The following is a 15047-nucleotide window of genomic DNA, read 5'->3' on the forward strand; positions in this document are numbered from 1 at the left end:
GATCTCCATGCCTTTTTGGCTGGGGTGGGGGCTGTCGTGGTCTGGGCGCGGGGGGTCGGGGGATGCTTCTGTTGAAAAGCCTATGGTGATGTGGCCCTGAAGTGGCAGTTCAGGGGTGCCTTATGCTCACTGTGATTTATCACTTTGAAGTTTGGCACCATGGACACCGATAACAAGCTTTTTTACACCTGCCTCTAGGGCCGGGCCTTTTGGCTAGGACCAGAGGAATTTTTGATTCCTGCCCGGAGGGCCTGGTCATTGTATCACACAATGGCCACCTTTTCACTCTCCTCTCCACTATCCCTTTCCTCACTTTTTATTTATTTTATTTGTGTGATTTGTCACGTTTTGTGTTGTCACTGCACGTGTGGCGAGTAGGGTGTCGGTCCTCTGACCTATCCTGAAAGTCTTGTGGGAGGGTGGACATAGGCCTTCTGGCTTGGTTTGCCCTTTCTTTGGGGGGTCTCCCTTCGGGGGAGCCCCTAACTTAGTACCTGGGTGGGTCTGTTTCGGCAGACCTTCCGGAGAAAGGCGGTCGTCTGGCTTTGGCTGGATGGCCATGAATCTGGTGCCTCAGTCCCCGTCTGGAGCCTAACGCCCCAGGGGGATCAGGGTAAGGTCCTTCCTAGTGGAGGACCGCAGACCCCGTGGCATGGTTTTGTGTTTCACTCTTTATGTGTGTGCACTTTTTTTGGCACTGGGTGGAAGTTTTTGGGTGTGTTTTGCACGCCATAGGCTACAAAAAAGAAAAAAAACAGGTCCGAAAGGTTTGGTGGAATAAGATAAAATCTCCATACGCTAGACCTGGAGAGATGGGGGTGACCAAGCATGGGGTCTTTATCGACCAGGTCTGAAAAGTTTGGGGGACCAAAATGAAGTCTTCTTATACTAGACCTGGAGAGATGGAGAGTGACCAAGCAAGGATCTCCCCTCACCAGATCTGGAAGGGATGATGGGACAAAGATAAAGTCTACTTACATTAGACCAGGAGGACGGTGTAAAACCACCAAGCAGATGTAGGTCTCTCCACCAGGTCTGGAAGATTGGGGACAAAGATGAAGTATCCTTACATTAGACATGGAGAGGTGGAGGTGACCAACGAGGGGTCCCTCTCCACCAGTTGTAAAAAGGGGTGAGGGGACCAAGGTAAAGTCTCCTTACACTGGACTGGGAAAATGGAGGAAAATGACCAAGCAGGGGTCTCTTTCCACCAGGTCTGGAAGGTTTGTTGGAGAGAGATGAAATCTCCTTACACTAGACCTGGATAGATAGGAATGACCAAGCAGGGGTCTCTATCCACCAGGTGTGGAAGGAATGAGGGGACCAAAGTAAAATCTCCTTACACTAGACTTAGAGGAAGGGTGGAAATGACCAAGTGGGGTCCTTTTCTATCAATTCTAGAAGAAGGTGGGGGGGAGTAACAATTTGGGGTCTGTTGTCATGGAGGCCCCCCGCCTGAGCTACCGCTAGAAAGTTGTTTTACTGCTAATTCTAAAAACACAACTACAACAGACTACACAGCGAATCAGCCAAACGCCTGCATCTGATTTACTCCATGTGTGGAGATCAGGCCGCTGACTGACCTTCATGAGGAAACCTGACTTCTGAACTACGCACCCCCCTCCACCCCCACCCCCGTGCTGCGTCAGTACATTTCTGGTTTCAGGCGTGTGGATGGGATTTTCTGGGTGACACAACAAGAAAGAATGATTTCAGTGTTTTATTAATGTGCGGACTTGGCTGATGGGGAGAACTTTTATCTCACAATTGAGGAAATACTGGAATGGAGAAAGGTTTTTCAGGACTTTAATGGTCAAGGCAATTGTATAGCAGTTTGTTTTTTTTCTTATGTTAAGTAATAAATAAATATTTTTATCTTTTTATTCTGGTAAATAAGAAATAGAACATAAAAATACTTCATATTTACAATTTGCTGCCAGCAGGTGCCAAGTCTAACTAGTTCAGGCCCCCCCCACCCCGTACCCCCCCGTACCCCCCTATAGAGCAAAGTAATCTTTACATCTTTGCTATAGGATGTTCATTCAGCGATAATGGCAACAAAGTGATGCCCCGTACACACGAGAGGAATTAAGTCTGACAGACCTCCAAAGGAGTTCCGCCGGAGTTCCGACGGAGTTCTGGCGGACTTTTCGACCGAACGGACTTGACCACACACCATCACACCAAACTCCGACGGAGTCGAACGTGATGACGTACGACTGGATTCGACGTAGGAAGTTCCTAGACAGTAGCCAATAGCTGCCCTAGCGTCGGTTTTAGTCCGTCGGAGTAGCACACACACGAGCGGATTTTTCAAAGGGGACCGGGTCCGGCGGAGTTCCGTCGGGAAAATTTAAAGCATGCTTCATTTCTAAAGTCCGTCAGACTTTAGCTTCGCTAAAGTCCGTTGCAGCCCACACACGATCGGATAGTCCGCCGGACTCAGTCAGTCGGAGTTTGGATGTCGAAAAGTCCGCTCGTGTGTACGGGGCATAATACATCCATCTTTTTATAGGACAAACAAAGCTTTCTTTTGGTGATACTTTGTTACAATTTTTATTTATTTTTTGCAATCCATAGACAAAAATTTCACAAAACTATTTATTTCCTATTATAATCAGTGTTTGTTTATTATTATATTATTATCATTATTATTATTATACAGGATTTATATAGAGCCGACAGTTTACGCTGGCGCTTTACAACATTAGGGCAGACAGTACAATTACAATACAATTCAATACAGGGGGGAATCAGAGAGCCCGGCTCCTTAGATCCTTAGAGCTTACCATCTAGGAGTTAAAAAAAAAAATCTTGTTACTCTTCCGCTTCAATATCGGTGGTATAAATCAGTGGTCACCAACCTTTCGGACCTCACGGACCACTAACATTCATTTTACATGCCTTATACACATAATGCTCCGGCTTTGTGATGCCAAGACGTTCTGAGTCATCTCTGCTAGGACTGGGTGGAGGTGAGTCCCTCCTTTGGGTCATCTCTGCAAGGACAGGGTGGAGGTGAGTCCCTCCTTTGGGTCATCTCTGCTAGGACTGGGTGGAGGTGAGTCCCTCCTTTGGGTCATCTCTGCTAGGACTGGGTGGAGGTGAGTCCCTCCTTTGGGTCATCTCTGCTAGGACTGGGTGGAGGTGAGTCCCTCCTCTGGGTCATCTCTGCTAGGGCAGGGTGAAGGTGAGTCCCTCCTCTGGGTCATCTCTGCTAGGGCAGGGTGAAGGTGAGTCCCTCCTCTGGGTCATCTCTGCTAGGACAGGGTGGAGGTGAGTCCCTCCTCTGGGTCATCTCTGCTAGGACAGGGTGGAGGAGAGTCCCTCCTCTGGGTCATCTCTGCTAGGACAGGGTGGAGGTGAGTCCCTCCTCTGGGTCATCTCTGCTAGGACAGGGTGGAGGTGAGTCCCTCCTCTGGGTCATCTCTGCTAGGACAGGGTGGAGGTGAGTCCCTCCTCTGGGTTATCTCTGCTAGGACAGGGTGGAGGAATGTCCCTCCTCTGGGTTATCTCTGCTAGGACAGGGTGGAGGTGAGTCCCTCCTCTGGGTCATCTCTGCTAGGACAGGGTGGAGGAATGTCCCTCCTCTGGGTCATCTCTGCAAGGACAGGGTGGAGGAATGTCCCTCCTCTGGGTCATCTCTGCTAGGACAGGGTGGAGGTGAGTCCCTCCTCTGGGTCATCTCTGCTAGGACAGGGTGGAGGTGAGTCCCTCCTCTGGGTCATCTCTGCTAGGACAGGGTGGAGGTGAGTCCCTCCTCTGGGTTATCTCTGCTAGGACAGGGTGGAGGTGAGTCCCTCCTCTGGGTCATCTCTGCTAGGACAGGGTGGAGGTGAGTCCCTCCTCTGGGTCATCTCTGCTAGGACAGGGTGGAGGTGAGTCCCTCCTCTGGGTCATCTCTGCTAGGACAGGGTGGAGGTGAGTCCCTCCTCTGGGTCATCTCTGCAAGGACAGGGTGGAGGAATGTCCCTCCTCTGGGTCATCTCTGCTAGGACAGGGTGGAGGTGAGTCCCTCCTCTGGGTTATCTCTGCTAGGACAGGGTGGAGGTGAGTCCCTCCTCTGGGTCATCTCTGCTAGGACAGGGTGGAGGTGAGTCCCTCCTCTGGGTTATCTCTGCTAGGACAGGGTGGAGGAATGTCCCTCCTCTGGGTTATCTCTGCTAGGACAGGGTGGAGGTGAGTCCCTCCTCTGGGTCATCTCTGCTAGGACAGGGTGGAGGAATGTCCCTCCTCTGGGTCATCTCTGCAAGGACAGGGTGGAGGAATGTCCCTCCTCTGGGTCATCTCTGCTAGGACAGGGTGGAGGTGAGTCCCTCCTCTGGGTCATCTCTGCTAGGACAGGGTGGAGGTGAGTCCCTCCTCTGGGTCATCTCTGCTAGGACAGGGTGGAGGTGAGTCCCTCCTCTGGGTTATCTCTGCTAGGACAGGGTGGAGGTGAGTCCCTCCTCTGGGTCATCTCTGCTAGGACAGGGTGGAGGTGAGTCCCTCCTCTGGGTCATCTCTGCTAGGACAGGGTGGAGGTGAGTCCCTCCTCTGGGTCATCTCTGCTAGGACAGGGTGGAGGTGAGTCCCTCCTCTGGGTTATCTCTGCTAGGACAGGGTGGAGGAATGTCCCTCCTCTGGGTTATCTCTGCTAGGACAGGGTGGAGGAATGTCCCTCCTCTGGGTCATCTCTGCTAGGACAGGGTGGAGGAATGTCCCTCCTCTGGGTCATCTCTGCAAGGACAGGGTGGAGGAATGTCCCTCCTCTGGGTCATCTCTGCAAGGACAGGGTGGAGGAATGTCCCTCCTCTGGGTCATCTCTGCTAGGACAGGGTGGAGGAATGTCCCTTTTCTGTGCCTTATACGCACAATGCTCCAGCTTTGTAAAGCCATGACATTCTGAGTCATCTCTGATAGGACGGGATGGAAGAATGTCCCTCCTCTGGGTCATCTTTGATAGAACAGGGTGGAGGAATGTTCCTCCTCTTTGTCATTTCTGATAGGACAGGGTATGGGATTGTCCCTTTTCTGGGCCATCTCTGATATGATGGGGTGGAGGAATGTCCTTCGTCTGGGTCATCTTTGCTAGGACAGGATGAAGAAGTGTCCCTCCTCTGGGTCATCTCTGATAGGATAGGGTAGAGGACTGTCCCTCCTCTGGGTCATCTCTGATAGGATAGGGTCGAGGAATGTCCCTTTTCTGTGCTATCTCTGATAGGACGGGATGGAGGAATGTCCTTCCTCTGGGTCATCTCTGATAGGAAAGGGTGGCGGAATGTCCTTCCTCTAGGTTATCTCTGCTAAGAAAGGATGGAGGAATATCCCTCCTCTGGGTTATCTCTGCTAGGACAGGATGAAGGAGTGTCCCTCCTCTGGGTCATCTCTGCTGGGAGAGGGTGGCGGAGTGTCCCTCCTCTGGGTCATCTCTGCTGGGAGAGGGTGGAGGAATGTCCCTCCTTTGGGTCATCTCTGCTGGGAGAGGGTGGAGGAATGTCCCTCCTTTGGGTCATCTCTGCTGGGAGAGGGTGGAGGAATGTCCCTCCTCTGGGTCATCTCTGCTGGGAGAGGGTGGAGGAATGTCCCTCCTCTGGGTCATCTCTGCTGGGAGAGGGTGGAGGAATGTCCCTCCTCTGAGTCATAGGCTTCTGTCAGAGGTGGATTTGTTCAGCACCCTGCCGGCCATTATCTGCCCGCATTGCATAGAGAAGTATAGAGACCCAGTGATGACATCACTAGTACTGAAATAAGGAATATTATGGTACTGGGGCCGTCGGGGGAGGGTAAATATAAGCAGATGAAACTTCAGCTGTAATGTAGAGCGCCCTTTTAATATGTGGTGTAGATCCGTGGAGTCGCAGAGTCGGTCCAAGCTCCGGCGGTCTCTTCTTCCGAATGTGGTGCCACAGCCCCTGACCACACTACCAGGGTGGGGGAAGGGGGGGGGGGGGTCAGCTTGTGGTCAGCTGAAAAGTATAGCGGTCTGCCTCCGCCTCTCCCATCCTATCATTATGACCCCCGCTCTGGGGGGAGGGGCTGCCGCTGGTTCTGGATATTCGCTCGATCTTTAGATGATGTTTATGATGTCGTCTCTCTGGGGGAATCACCACAGCAGGAAATCCTCCGTGTGACGTCATTGTATCACCTGGTGATCCTGCCAGGAGATCCGTTATTTTTCCACTTCCTGACACAGACCGAGCTTTTAGCGTGGGGGGGAGAGAGGGCACAATGGTCAGATTTCTTCTTTATCCTAATAAAATATATAAATAATCCTCTGTGCTACCAGATAATCGTGAAAAATATAATCAAATTAATGGAAATGCTGCAAAACCTTAAAGTGTTCACAACCACACATGTAAAGATATATATAATGTGCGGTCATCTTGTGCATAACCTCCAATATCGCACCATAATAAGTACATGAATCATATGAAAGATGAGAAATCCATCAAATATAGGAGATAAAGTCCAATGGCGCTCATCCAGTGTTCCAAATAGTGAAAGAAAGTCTATTAGTGGTTCTCAGAAGAACAAATTGCCGTCACCAACACCTCTGTTCTCCCAGAACTCTCACCTCATAGGTAGAAAACATACAGTGCTTGCAAAAGTATTCACCCCCCCCCTGGCATTTTTCATGTTTTGTTGCCCCACGCAGGACCGTTTTTAAGGCAGGGCAAAAGGGGCAGCTGCCCTGGGCCCCATCATTGTAGGGGGGGCCCAAAGCAGCTGCCTCATACTTGCCAACTATCCCAGTTTAAATTCCCTTATCCCTTGAAGTTTTAGTCCTGTGCTGTGTCCCGATATCTCAGTGTAAACTTCTGCTGCTGCTGCCCAGCTCTGCCCTATTGCCATGTGCAGACGACTCACCGGCAGACCCTGTGTTTACATGTAAATAACCTGCATTACTATGTAAATAGAGGCAGCATTCATATGTATAGCATGTCCCCCTGAGGTCACATCCACCATTACTTCTGCTGAAATGCTGCCCACTGGGGAGGTAAAGGGGCATACTTGAAAGTCCTGCCTACAACTGTGGTCATTAAGCCCAACTTCAGCCTGTTCTGCAAAAGTAAGCAAATTAGAGGTGAAACCCTTCTGCAAAAGAACATGGTGCAACAGCACCCTGATTTTTGGTGAATGTGAATACGCAGGCAGGCAGTGAGGACATGATGTGCTGTAACCTTTAGCAACCAATCAGTGAGCAGTAATGCTGTGCACTAACCTCTTGCAATCCAAACAGTGAGCAGTAATAATGTGCACTAACCTCGTACAACCAATCAGTGAGTAGTAATAATGTGCGGTAACCTCCAACAACCAATTAGTGAGTGGTATAGATGTTCAGTAACCTCTAACAACCAATTAGTGAGTGGTATAGATGATCAGTAACCTCTAACAACCAATTAGTGAGTGGTATAGATGTTCAGTAACCTCTAACAACCAATTAGTGAGTGATATAGATGTTCAGTAACCTCTAACAACCAATTAGTGAGTGGTATAGATGATCAGTAACCTCTAACAATCAATCAGTGAGCAGTATTGATGTACAGTAATCTCCAGCAACCAATAAACAAGCAGAAGTCATGGTAGACGGGGGCCCAGTCAATATTAAAGACGGCCCTGGCCTCACAACCTGGAATTAACATGTATTGTTTGAGGATTTGCATCATTTCATTTACAGAACATCAACTTTGAAGATGTTTTTTTTTTGTATTGTGAAGCAAAACATCAAATAGGTCAAAATAACAGAAAAAGTCAATGTGCATAACTATTCACCCCCCTAAAGTCAATTCCAATGCCACCTTTTATCACAGCTCCAAGTCTCTTTGGATAAGTCTCTGAGTCTTGCCACATCTCACCACTGGGATTTCTGCCCATTTCTCCTCCTTGCAAAGCTGCTCCAGTTCCTTCAAGTTGGATGGTTTACACTTGTGAACAGCAATCTTTAAGTCTGACCTCAGATTTTCTATTGGATTTAGGTCTGGGCTTTGACTAGGTCATTCCAACACATTGACATGTTTCCCCTTAAACCACTCAAGTGTTGCTCTAGCAGTGTGTTTGGGGTCATTGTCCTGCTGGAAGGTGAATCTCCGTCCTATCCTCACATCACACACAGAGGGGTACAAGTTGTGCTCAAGAATATCCCTGTATTTATCACCATCCATCTTTCCCTCAACTCTGACCAGTTTCCCAGTCCTGACTGCTGAAAAACATCCCCACAGAATGATGCTGTCACCATCATGTTTCACAGTGGGGATGGTGTTCTTTGGGTGATGTGTTGGGTTTGCTCCAGACATAGCGTTTTCTTTGATGGCTAAAAAGTTAAATTTTAGTCTCATCAGAGCAGATCACCTTCCTCCATACATCAGAGCAGATCACCTTCCTCCATACATCAGACCAGATCACCTTCCTCCATACATCAAAGCAGATCACCTTCCTCCATACATCAGAGCAGATCACCTTCCTCCATACATCAGACCAGATCACCTTCCTCCATACATCAGAGCAGATCACCTTCCTCAATACATCAGAGCAGATCACCTTCCTCCATACATCAGAGCAGATCACCTTCCTCCATACATCAGAGCAGATCACCTTCCTCCATACATCAGACCAGATCACCTTCCTCCATACATCAGAGCAGATCACCTTCCTCCATACATCAGAGCAGAGCACCTTCCTCCATACATCAGAGCAGATCACCTTCCTCCATACATCAGACCAGATCACCTTCCTCCATACATCAGAGCAGATCACCTTCCTCCATACATCAGAGCAGATCACCTTCCTCCATACATCAGAGCAGATCACCTTCCTCCATACATCAGAGAAGATCACCTTCCTCCATACATCAGAGCAGATCACCTTCCTCCGTACATCAGAGCAGATCACCTTCCTCTGTACATCAGAGCAGATCACCTTCCTCCATACATCAGACCAGATCACCTTCCTCCATACATCAGACCAGATCACCTTCCTCCATACATCAGACCAGATCACCTTCCTCCATACATCAGACCGGATCACCTTCCTCCATACATCAGACCAGATCACCTTCCTCCATACATCAGAGCAGATCACCTTCCTCCATACATCAGAGCAGATCACCTTCCTCCATACATCAGAGCAGATCACCTTCCTCCATACATCAGAGCAGAGCACCTTCCTCCATACATCAGAGCAGATCACCTTCCTCCATACATCAGACCAGATCACCTTCCTCCATACATCAGAGCAGATCACCTTCCTCCATACATCAGAGCAGATCACCTTCCTCCATACATCAGAGCAGATCACCTTCCTCCGTACATCAGAGCAGATCACCTTCCTCCGTACATCAGAGCAGATCACCTTCCTCCGTACATCAGACCAGATCACCTTCCTCCATACATCAGAGCAGATCACCTTCCTCCGTACATCAGAGCAGATCACCTTCCTCCATACATCAGACCAGAGCACCTTCCTCCATACATCAGAGCAGATCACCTTCCTCCATACATCAGAGCAGATCACCTTCCTCCATACATCAGACCAGATCACCTTCCTCCATACATCAGAGCAGATCACCTTCCTCCATACATCAGACCAGATCACCTTCCTCCATACATCAGAGCAGATCACCTTCCTCCATACATCAGACCAGATCACCTTCCTCCATACATCAGACCAGATCACCTTCCTCCATACATCAGAGCAGATCACCTTCCTCCATACATCAGAGCAGATCACCTTCCTCCATACATCAGACCAGATCACCTTCCTCCATACATCAGAGCAGATCACCTTCCTCCATACATCAGAGCAGAGCACCTTCCTCCATACATCAGAGCAGATCACCTTCCTCCATACATCAGACCAGATCACCTTCCTCCATACATCAGAGCAGATCACCTTCCTCCATACATCAGAGCAGATCACCTTCCTCCATACATCAGACCAGATCACCTTCCTCCATACATCAGACCAGATCACCTTCCTCCATACATCAGAGCAGATCACCTTCCTCCATACATCAGACCAGATCACCTTCCTCCATACATCAGAGCAGATCACCTTCCTCCATACATCAGAGCAGAGCACCTTCCTCCATACATCAGAGCAGATCACCTTCCTCCATACATCAGACCAGATCACCTTCCTCCATACATCAGAGCAGATCACCTTCCTCCATACATCAGAGCAGATCACCTTCCTCCATACATCAGAGCAGATCACCTTCCTCCATACATCAGAGCAGATCACCTTCCTCCGTACATCAGACCAGATCACCTTCCTCCATACATCAGAGCAGATCACCTTCCTCCGTACATCAGACCAGATCACCTTCCTCCGTACATCAGAGCAGATCACCTTCCTCCATACATCAGACCAGATCACCTTCCTCCATACATCAGACCAGATCACCTTCCTCCATACATCAGAGCAGATCACCTTCCTCCATACATCAGACCAGATCACCTTCCTCCATACATCAGAGCAGATCACCTTCCTCCGTACATCAGAGCAGATCACCTTCCTCCATACATCAGAGCAGATCACCTTCCTCCATACATCAGAGCAGATCACCTTCCTCCATACATCAGAGCAGATCACCATCCTCCATACATCAGAGCAGATCACCTTCCTCCGTACATCAGAGCAGATCACCTTCCTCCATACATCAGACCAGAGCACCTTCCTCCATACATCAGAGCAGATCACCTTCCTCCATACATCAGAGCAGATCACCTTCCTCCATACATCAGACCAGATCACCTTCCTCCATACATCAGAGCAGATCACCTTCCTCCATACATCAGACCAGATCACCTTCCTCCATACATCAGAGCAGATCACCTTCCTCCATATATCAGACCAGATCACCTTCCTCCATACATCAGACCAGATCACCTTCCTCCATACATCAGAGCAGATCACCTTCCTCCATACATCAGACCAGATCACCTTCCTCCATACATCAGACCAGATCACCTTCCTCCATACATCAGACCAGATCACCTTCCTCCATACATCAGAGCAGATCACCTTCCTCCATACATCAGAGCAGAGCACCTTCCTCCATACATCAGAGCAGATCACCTTCCTCCATACATCAGACCAGATCACCTTCCTCCATACATCAGAGCAGATCACCTTCCTCCATACATCAGAGCAGATCACCTTCCTCCATACATCAGACCAGATCACCTTCCTCCATACATCAGACCAGATCACCTTCCTCCATACATCAGAGCAGATCACCTTCCTCCATACATCAGACCAGATCACCTTCCTCCATACATCAGAGCAGATCACCTTCCTCCATACATCAGAGCAGAGCACCTTCCTCCATACATCAGAGCAGATCACCTTCCTCCATACATCAGACCAGATCACCTTCCTCCATACATCAGAGCAGATCACCTTCCTCCATACATCAGAGCAGATCACCTTCCTCCATACATCAGAGCAGATCACCTTCCTCCATACATCAGAGCAGATCACCTTCCTCCGTACATCAGACCAGATCACCTTCCTCCATACATCAGAGCAGATCACCTTCCTCCGTACATCAGACCAGATCACCTTCCTCCGTACATCAGAGCAGATCACCTTCCTCCATACATCAGACCAGATCACCTTCCTCCATACATCAGACCAGATCACCTTCCTCCATACATCAGAGCAGATCACCTTCCTCCATACATCAGACCAGATCACCTTCCTCCATACATCAGAGCAGATCACCTTCCTCCGTACATCAGAGCAGATCACCTTCCTCCATACATCAGACCAGATCACCTTCCTCCATACATCAGAGCAGATCACCTTCCTCCATACATCAGAGCAGATCACCTTCCTCCATACATCAGAGCAGATCACCATCCTCCATACATCAGAGCAGATCACCTTCCTCCATACATCAGACCGGATCACCTTCCTCCATACATCAGACCGGATCACCTTCCTCCATACATCAGACCGGATCACCTTCCTCCATACATCAGAGCAGATCACCTTCCTCCATACATCAGACCAGATCACCTTCCTCCATACATCAGACCAGATCACCTTCCTCCATACATCAGACCAGATCACCTTCCTCCATACATCAGACCAGAGCACCTTCCTCCATACATCAGAGCAGATCACCTTCCTCCATACATCAGAGCAGATCACCTTCCTCCATACATCAGAGCAGATCATCTTCCTCCATACATCAGACCAGATCATCTTCCTCCATACATCAGACCAGATCACCTTCCTCCATACATCAGAGCAGATCACCTTCCTCCATAGATCAGACCAGATCACCTTCCTCCGTACATCAGAGCAGATCACCTTCCTCCGTACATCAGAGCAGATCACCTTCCTCCGTACATCAGAGCAGATCACCTTCCTCCATACATCAGACCAGATCACCTTCCTCCATACATCAGATCACCTTCCCCCATACATCAGACCAGATCACCTTCCTCCGTACATCAGACCAGATCACCTTCCTCCATACATCAGACCAGATCACCTTCCTCCATACATCAGACCAGATCACCTTCCTCCATACATCAGACCAGATCACCTTCCCCCATACATCAGAGCAGATCACCTTCCTCCATACATCAGAGCGGAGCACCTTCCTCCATACATCAGACCAGATCACCTTCCTCCATACATCAGACCAGATCACCTTCCTCCATACATCAGAGCAGATCACCTTCCCCCATACATCAGAGCAGATCACCTTCCTCCGTACATCAGAGCAGATCACCTTCCTCCGTACATCAGAGCAGATCACCTTCCTCCGTACATCAGACCAGATCACCTTCCTCCGTACATCAGAGCAGAGCACCTTCCTCCATACATCAGACCAGATCACCTTCCTCCATACATCAGACCAGATCACCTTCCTCCATACATCAGAGCAGATCACCTTCCTCCATACATCAGAGCAGATCACCTTCCTCCATACATCAGAGCAGATCACCTTCCTCCATACATCAGAGCGGATCACCTTCCTCCATACATCAGAGCAGATCACCTTCCTCCATACATCAGACCAGATCACCTTCCTCCATATATCAGAGCAGATCACCTTCCTCCGTACATCAGACCAGATCACCTTCCTCCATACATCAGACCAGATCACCTTCCTCCATACATCAAACCAGATCACCTTCCTCCATACATCAGACCAGAGCACCTTCCTCCATACATCAAACCAGATCACCTTCCTCCATACATCAGACCAGATCACCTTCCTCCATACATCAGACCAGATCACCTTCCTCCATACATCAGAGCAGATCACCTTCCTCCATACATCAGAGCAGATCACCTTCCTCCATACATCAGAGCAGATCACCTTCCTCCATACATCAGACCAGATCACCTTCCTCCATACATCAGAGCAGATCACCTTCCTCCATACATCAGAGCAGATCACCTTCCTCCATACATCAGACCAGAGCACCTTCCTCCATACATCAGACCAGATCACCTTCCTCCATACATCAGACCAGAGCACCTTCCTCTATACATCAGAGCAGATCACCTTCCTCCATACATCAGACCAGATCACCTTCCTCCATACATCAGAGCAGATCACCTTCCTCCATACATCAGACCAGATCACCTTCCTCCACACATCAGAGCAGATCACCTTCCTCCATACATCAGACCAGATCACCTTCCTCCATACATCAGAGCAGATCACCTTCCTCCATACATCAGAGCAGATCACCTTCCTCCATACATCAGACCAGATCACCTTCCTCCATACATCAGAGCAGATCACCTTCCTCCATACATCAGAGCAGATCACCTTCCTCCATACATCAGACCAGAGCACCTTCCTCCATACATCAGACCAGATCACCTTCCTCCATACATCAGACCAGAGCACCTTCCTCTATACATCAGAGCAGATCACCTTCCTCCATACATCAGACCAGATCACCTTCCTCCATACATCAGAGCAGATCACCTTCCTCCATACATCAGACCAGATCACCTTCCTCCACACATCAGAGCAGATCACCTTCCTCCATACATCAGACCAGATCACCTTCCTCCATACATCAGAGCAGATCACCTTCCTCCATACATCAGAGCAGATCACCTTCCTCCATACATCAGACCAGATCACCTTCCTCCATACATCAGACCAGAGCACCTTCCTCTATACATCAGAGCAGATCACCTTCCTCCGTACATCAGAGCAGATCACCTTCCTCCATACATCAGAGCAGATCACCTTCCTCCATACATTAGACCATATCACCTTCCTCCATACATCAGACCAGATCACCTTCCTCCATACATCAGAGCAGATCACCTTCCTCTATACATCAGAGCAGATCACCTTCCTCCATACATTAGACCATATCACCTTCCTCCATACATCAGAGCAGATCACCTTCCTCCATACATCAGAGCAGATCACCTTCCTCCATACATCAGACCAGATCACCTTCCTCCATACATCAGACCAGATCACCTTCCTCCATACATCAGACCAGATCACCTTCCTCCATACATCAGACCAGATCACCTTCCTCCTTACATCAGACCAGATCACCTTCCTCCATACATCAGAGCAGATCACCTTCCTCCATGCATCAGACCAGATCACCTTCCTCCGTACATCAGAGCAGATCACCTTCCTCCGTACATCAGACCAGATCACCTTCCTACATACATCAGAGCAGATCACCTTCCTCCGTACATCAGAGCAGATCACCTTCCTCCATACATCAGAGCAGATCACCTTCCTCCATACATTAGACCATATCACCTTCCTCCATACATCAGACCAGATCACCTTCCTCCATACATCAGAGCAGATCACCTTCCTCTATACATCAGAGCAGATCACCTTCCCCCATACATCAGACCAGATCACCTTCCTCCATACATCAGAGCAGATCACCTTCCTCTATACATCAGAGCAGATCACCTTCCTCCATACATTAGACCATATCACCTTCCTCCATACATCAGAGCAGATCACCTTCCTCCATACATCAGAGCAGATCACCTTCCTCCATACATCAGACCAGATCACCTTCCTCCATACATCAGACCAGATC

At 49.1% G+C, this 15047-nt stretch overlaps 1 protein-coding gene across 2 annotated transcripts in view; it reads left to right on the forward strand.

The window, feature by feature from the left end:
* Positions 1–15047, forward strand: part of CCDC24 (coiled-coil domain containing 24) — a 96228-nt gene that overhangs the window by 40381 nt on the left and 40800 nt on the right. The gene's annotated exons all lie outside the window — the stretch shown is intronic.

The sequence above is a fragment of the Lithobates pipiens genome, unplaced genomic scaffold (assembly GCF_037356315.1).
Source record: "Lithobates pipiens isolate NorthernLeopardFrog02 unplaced genomic scaffold, aLitPip1_a1.2 Scaffold_23, whole genome shotgun sequence".
Lineage (NCBI taxonomy): Eukaryota > Metazoa > Chordata > Amphibia > Anura > Ranidae > Lithobates > Lithobates pipiens.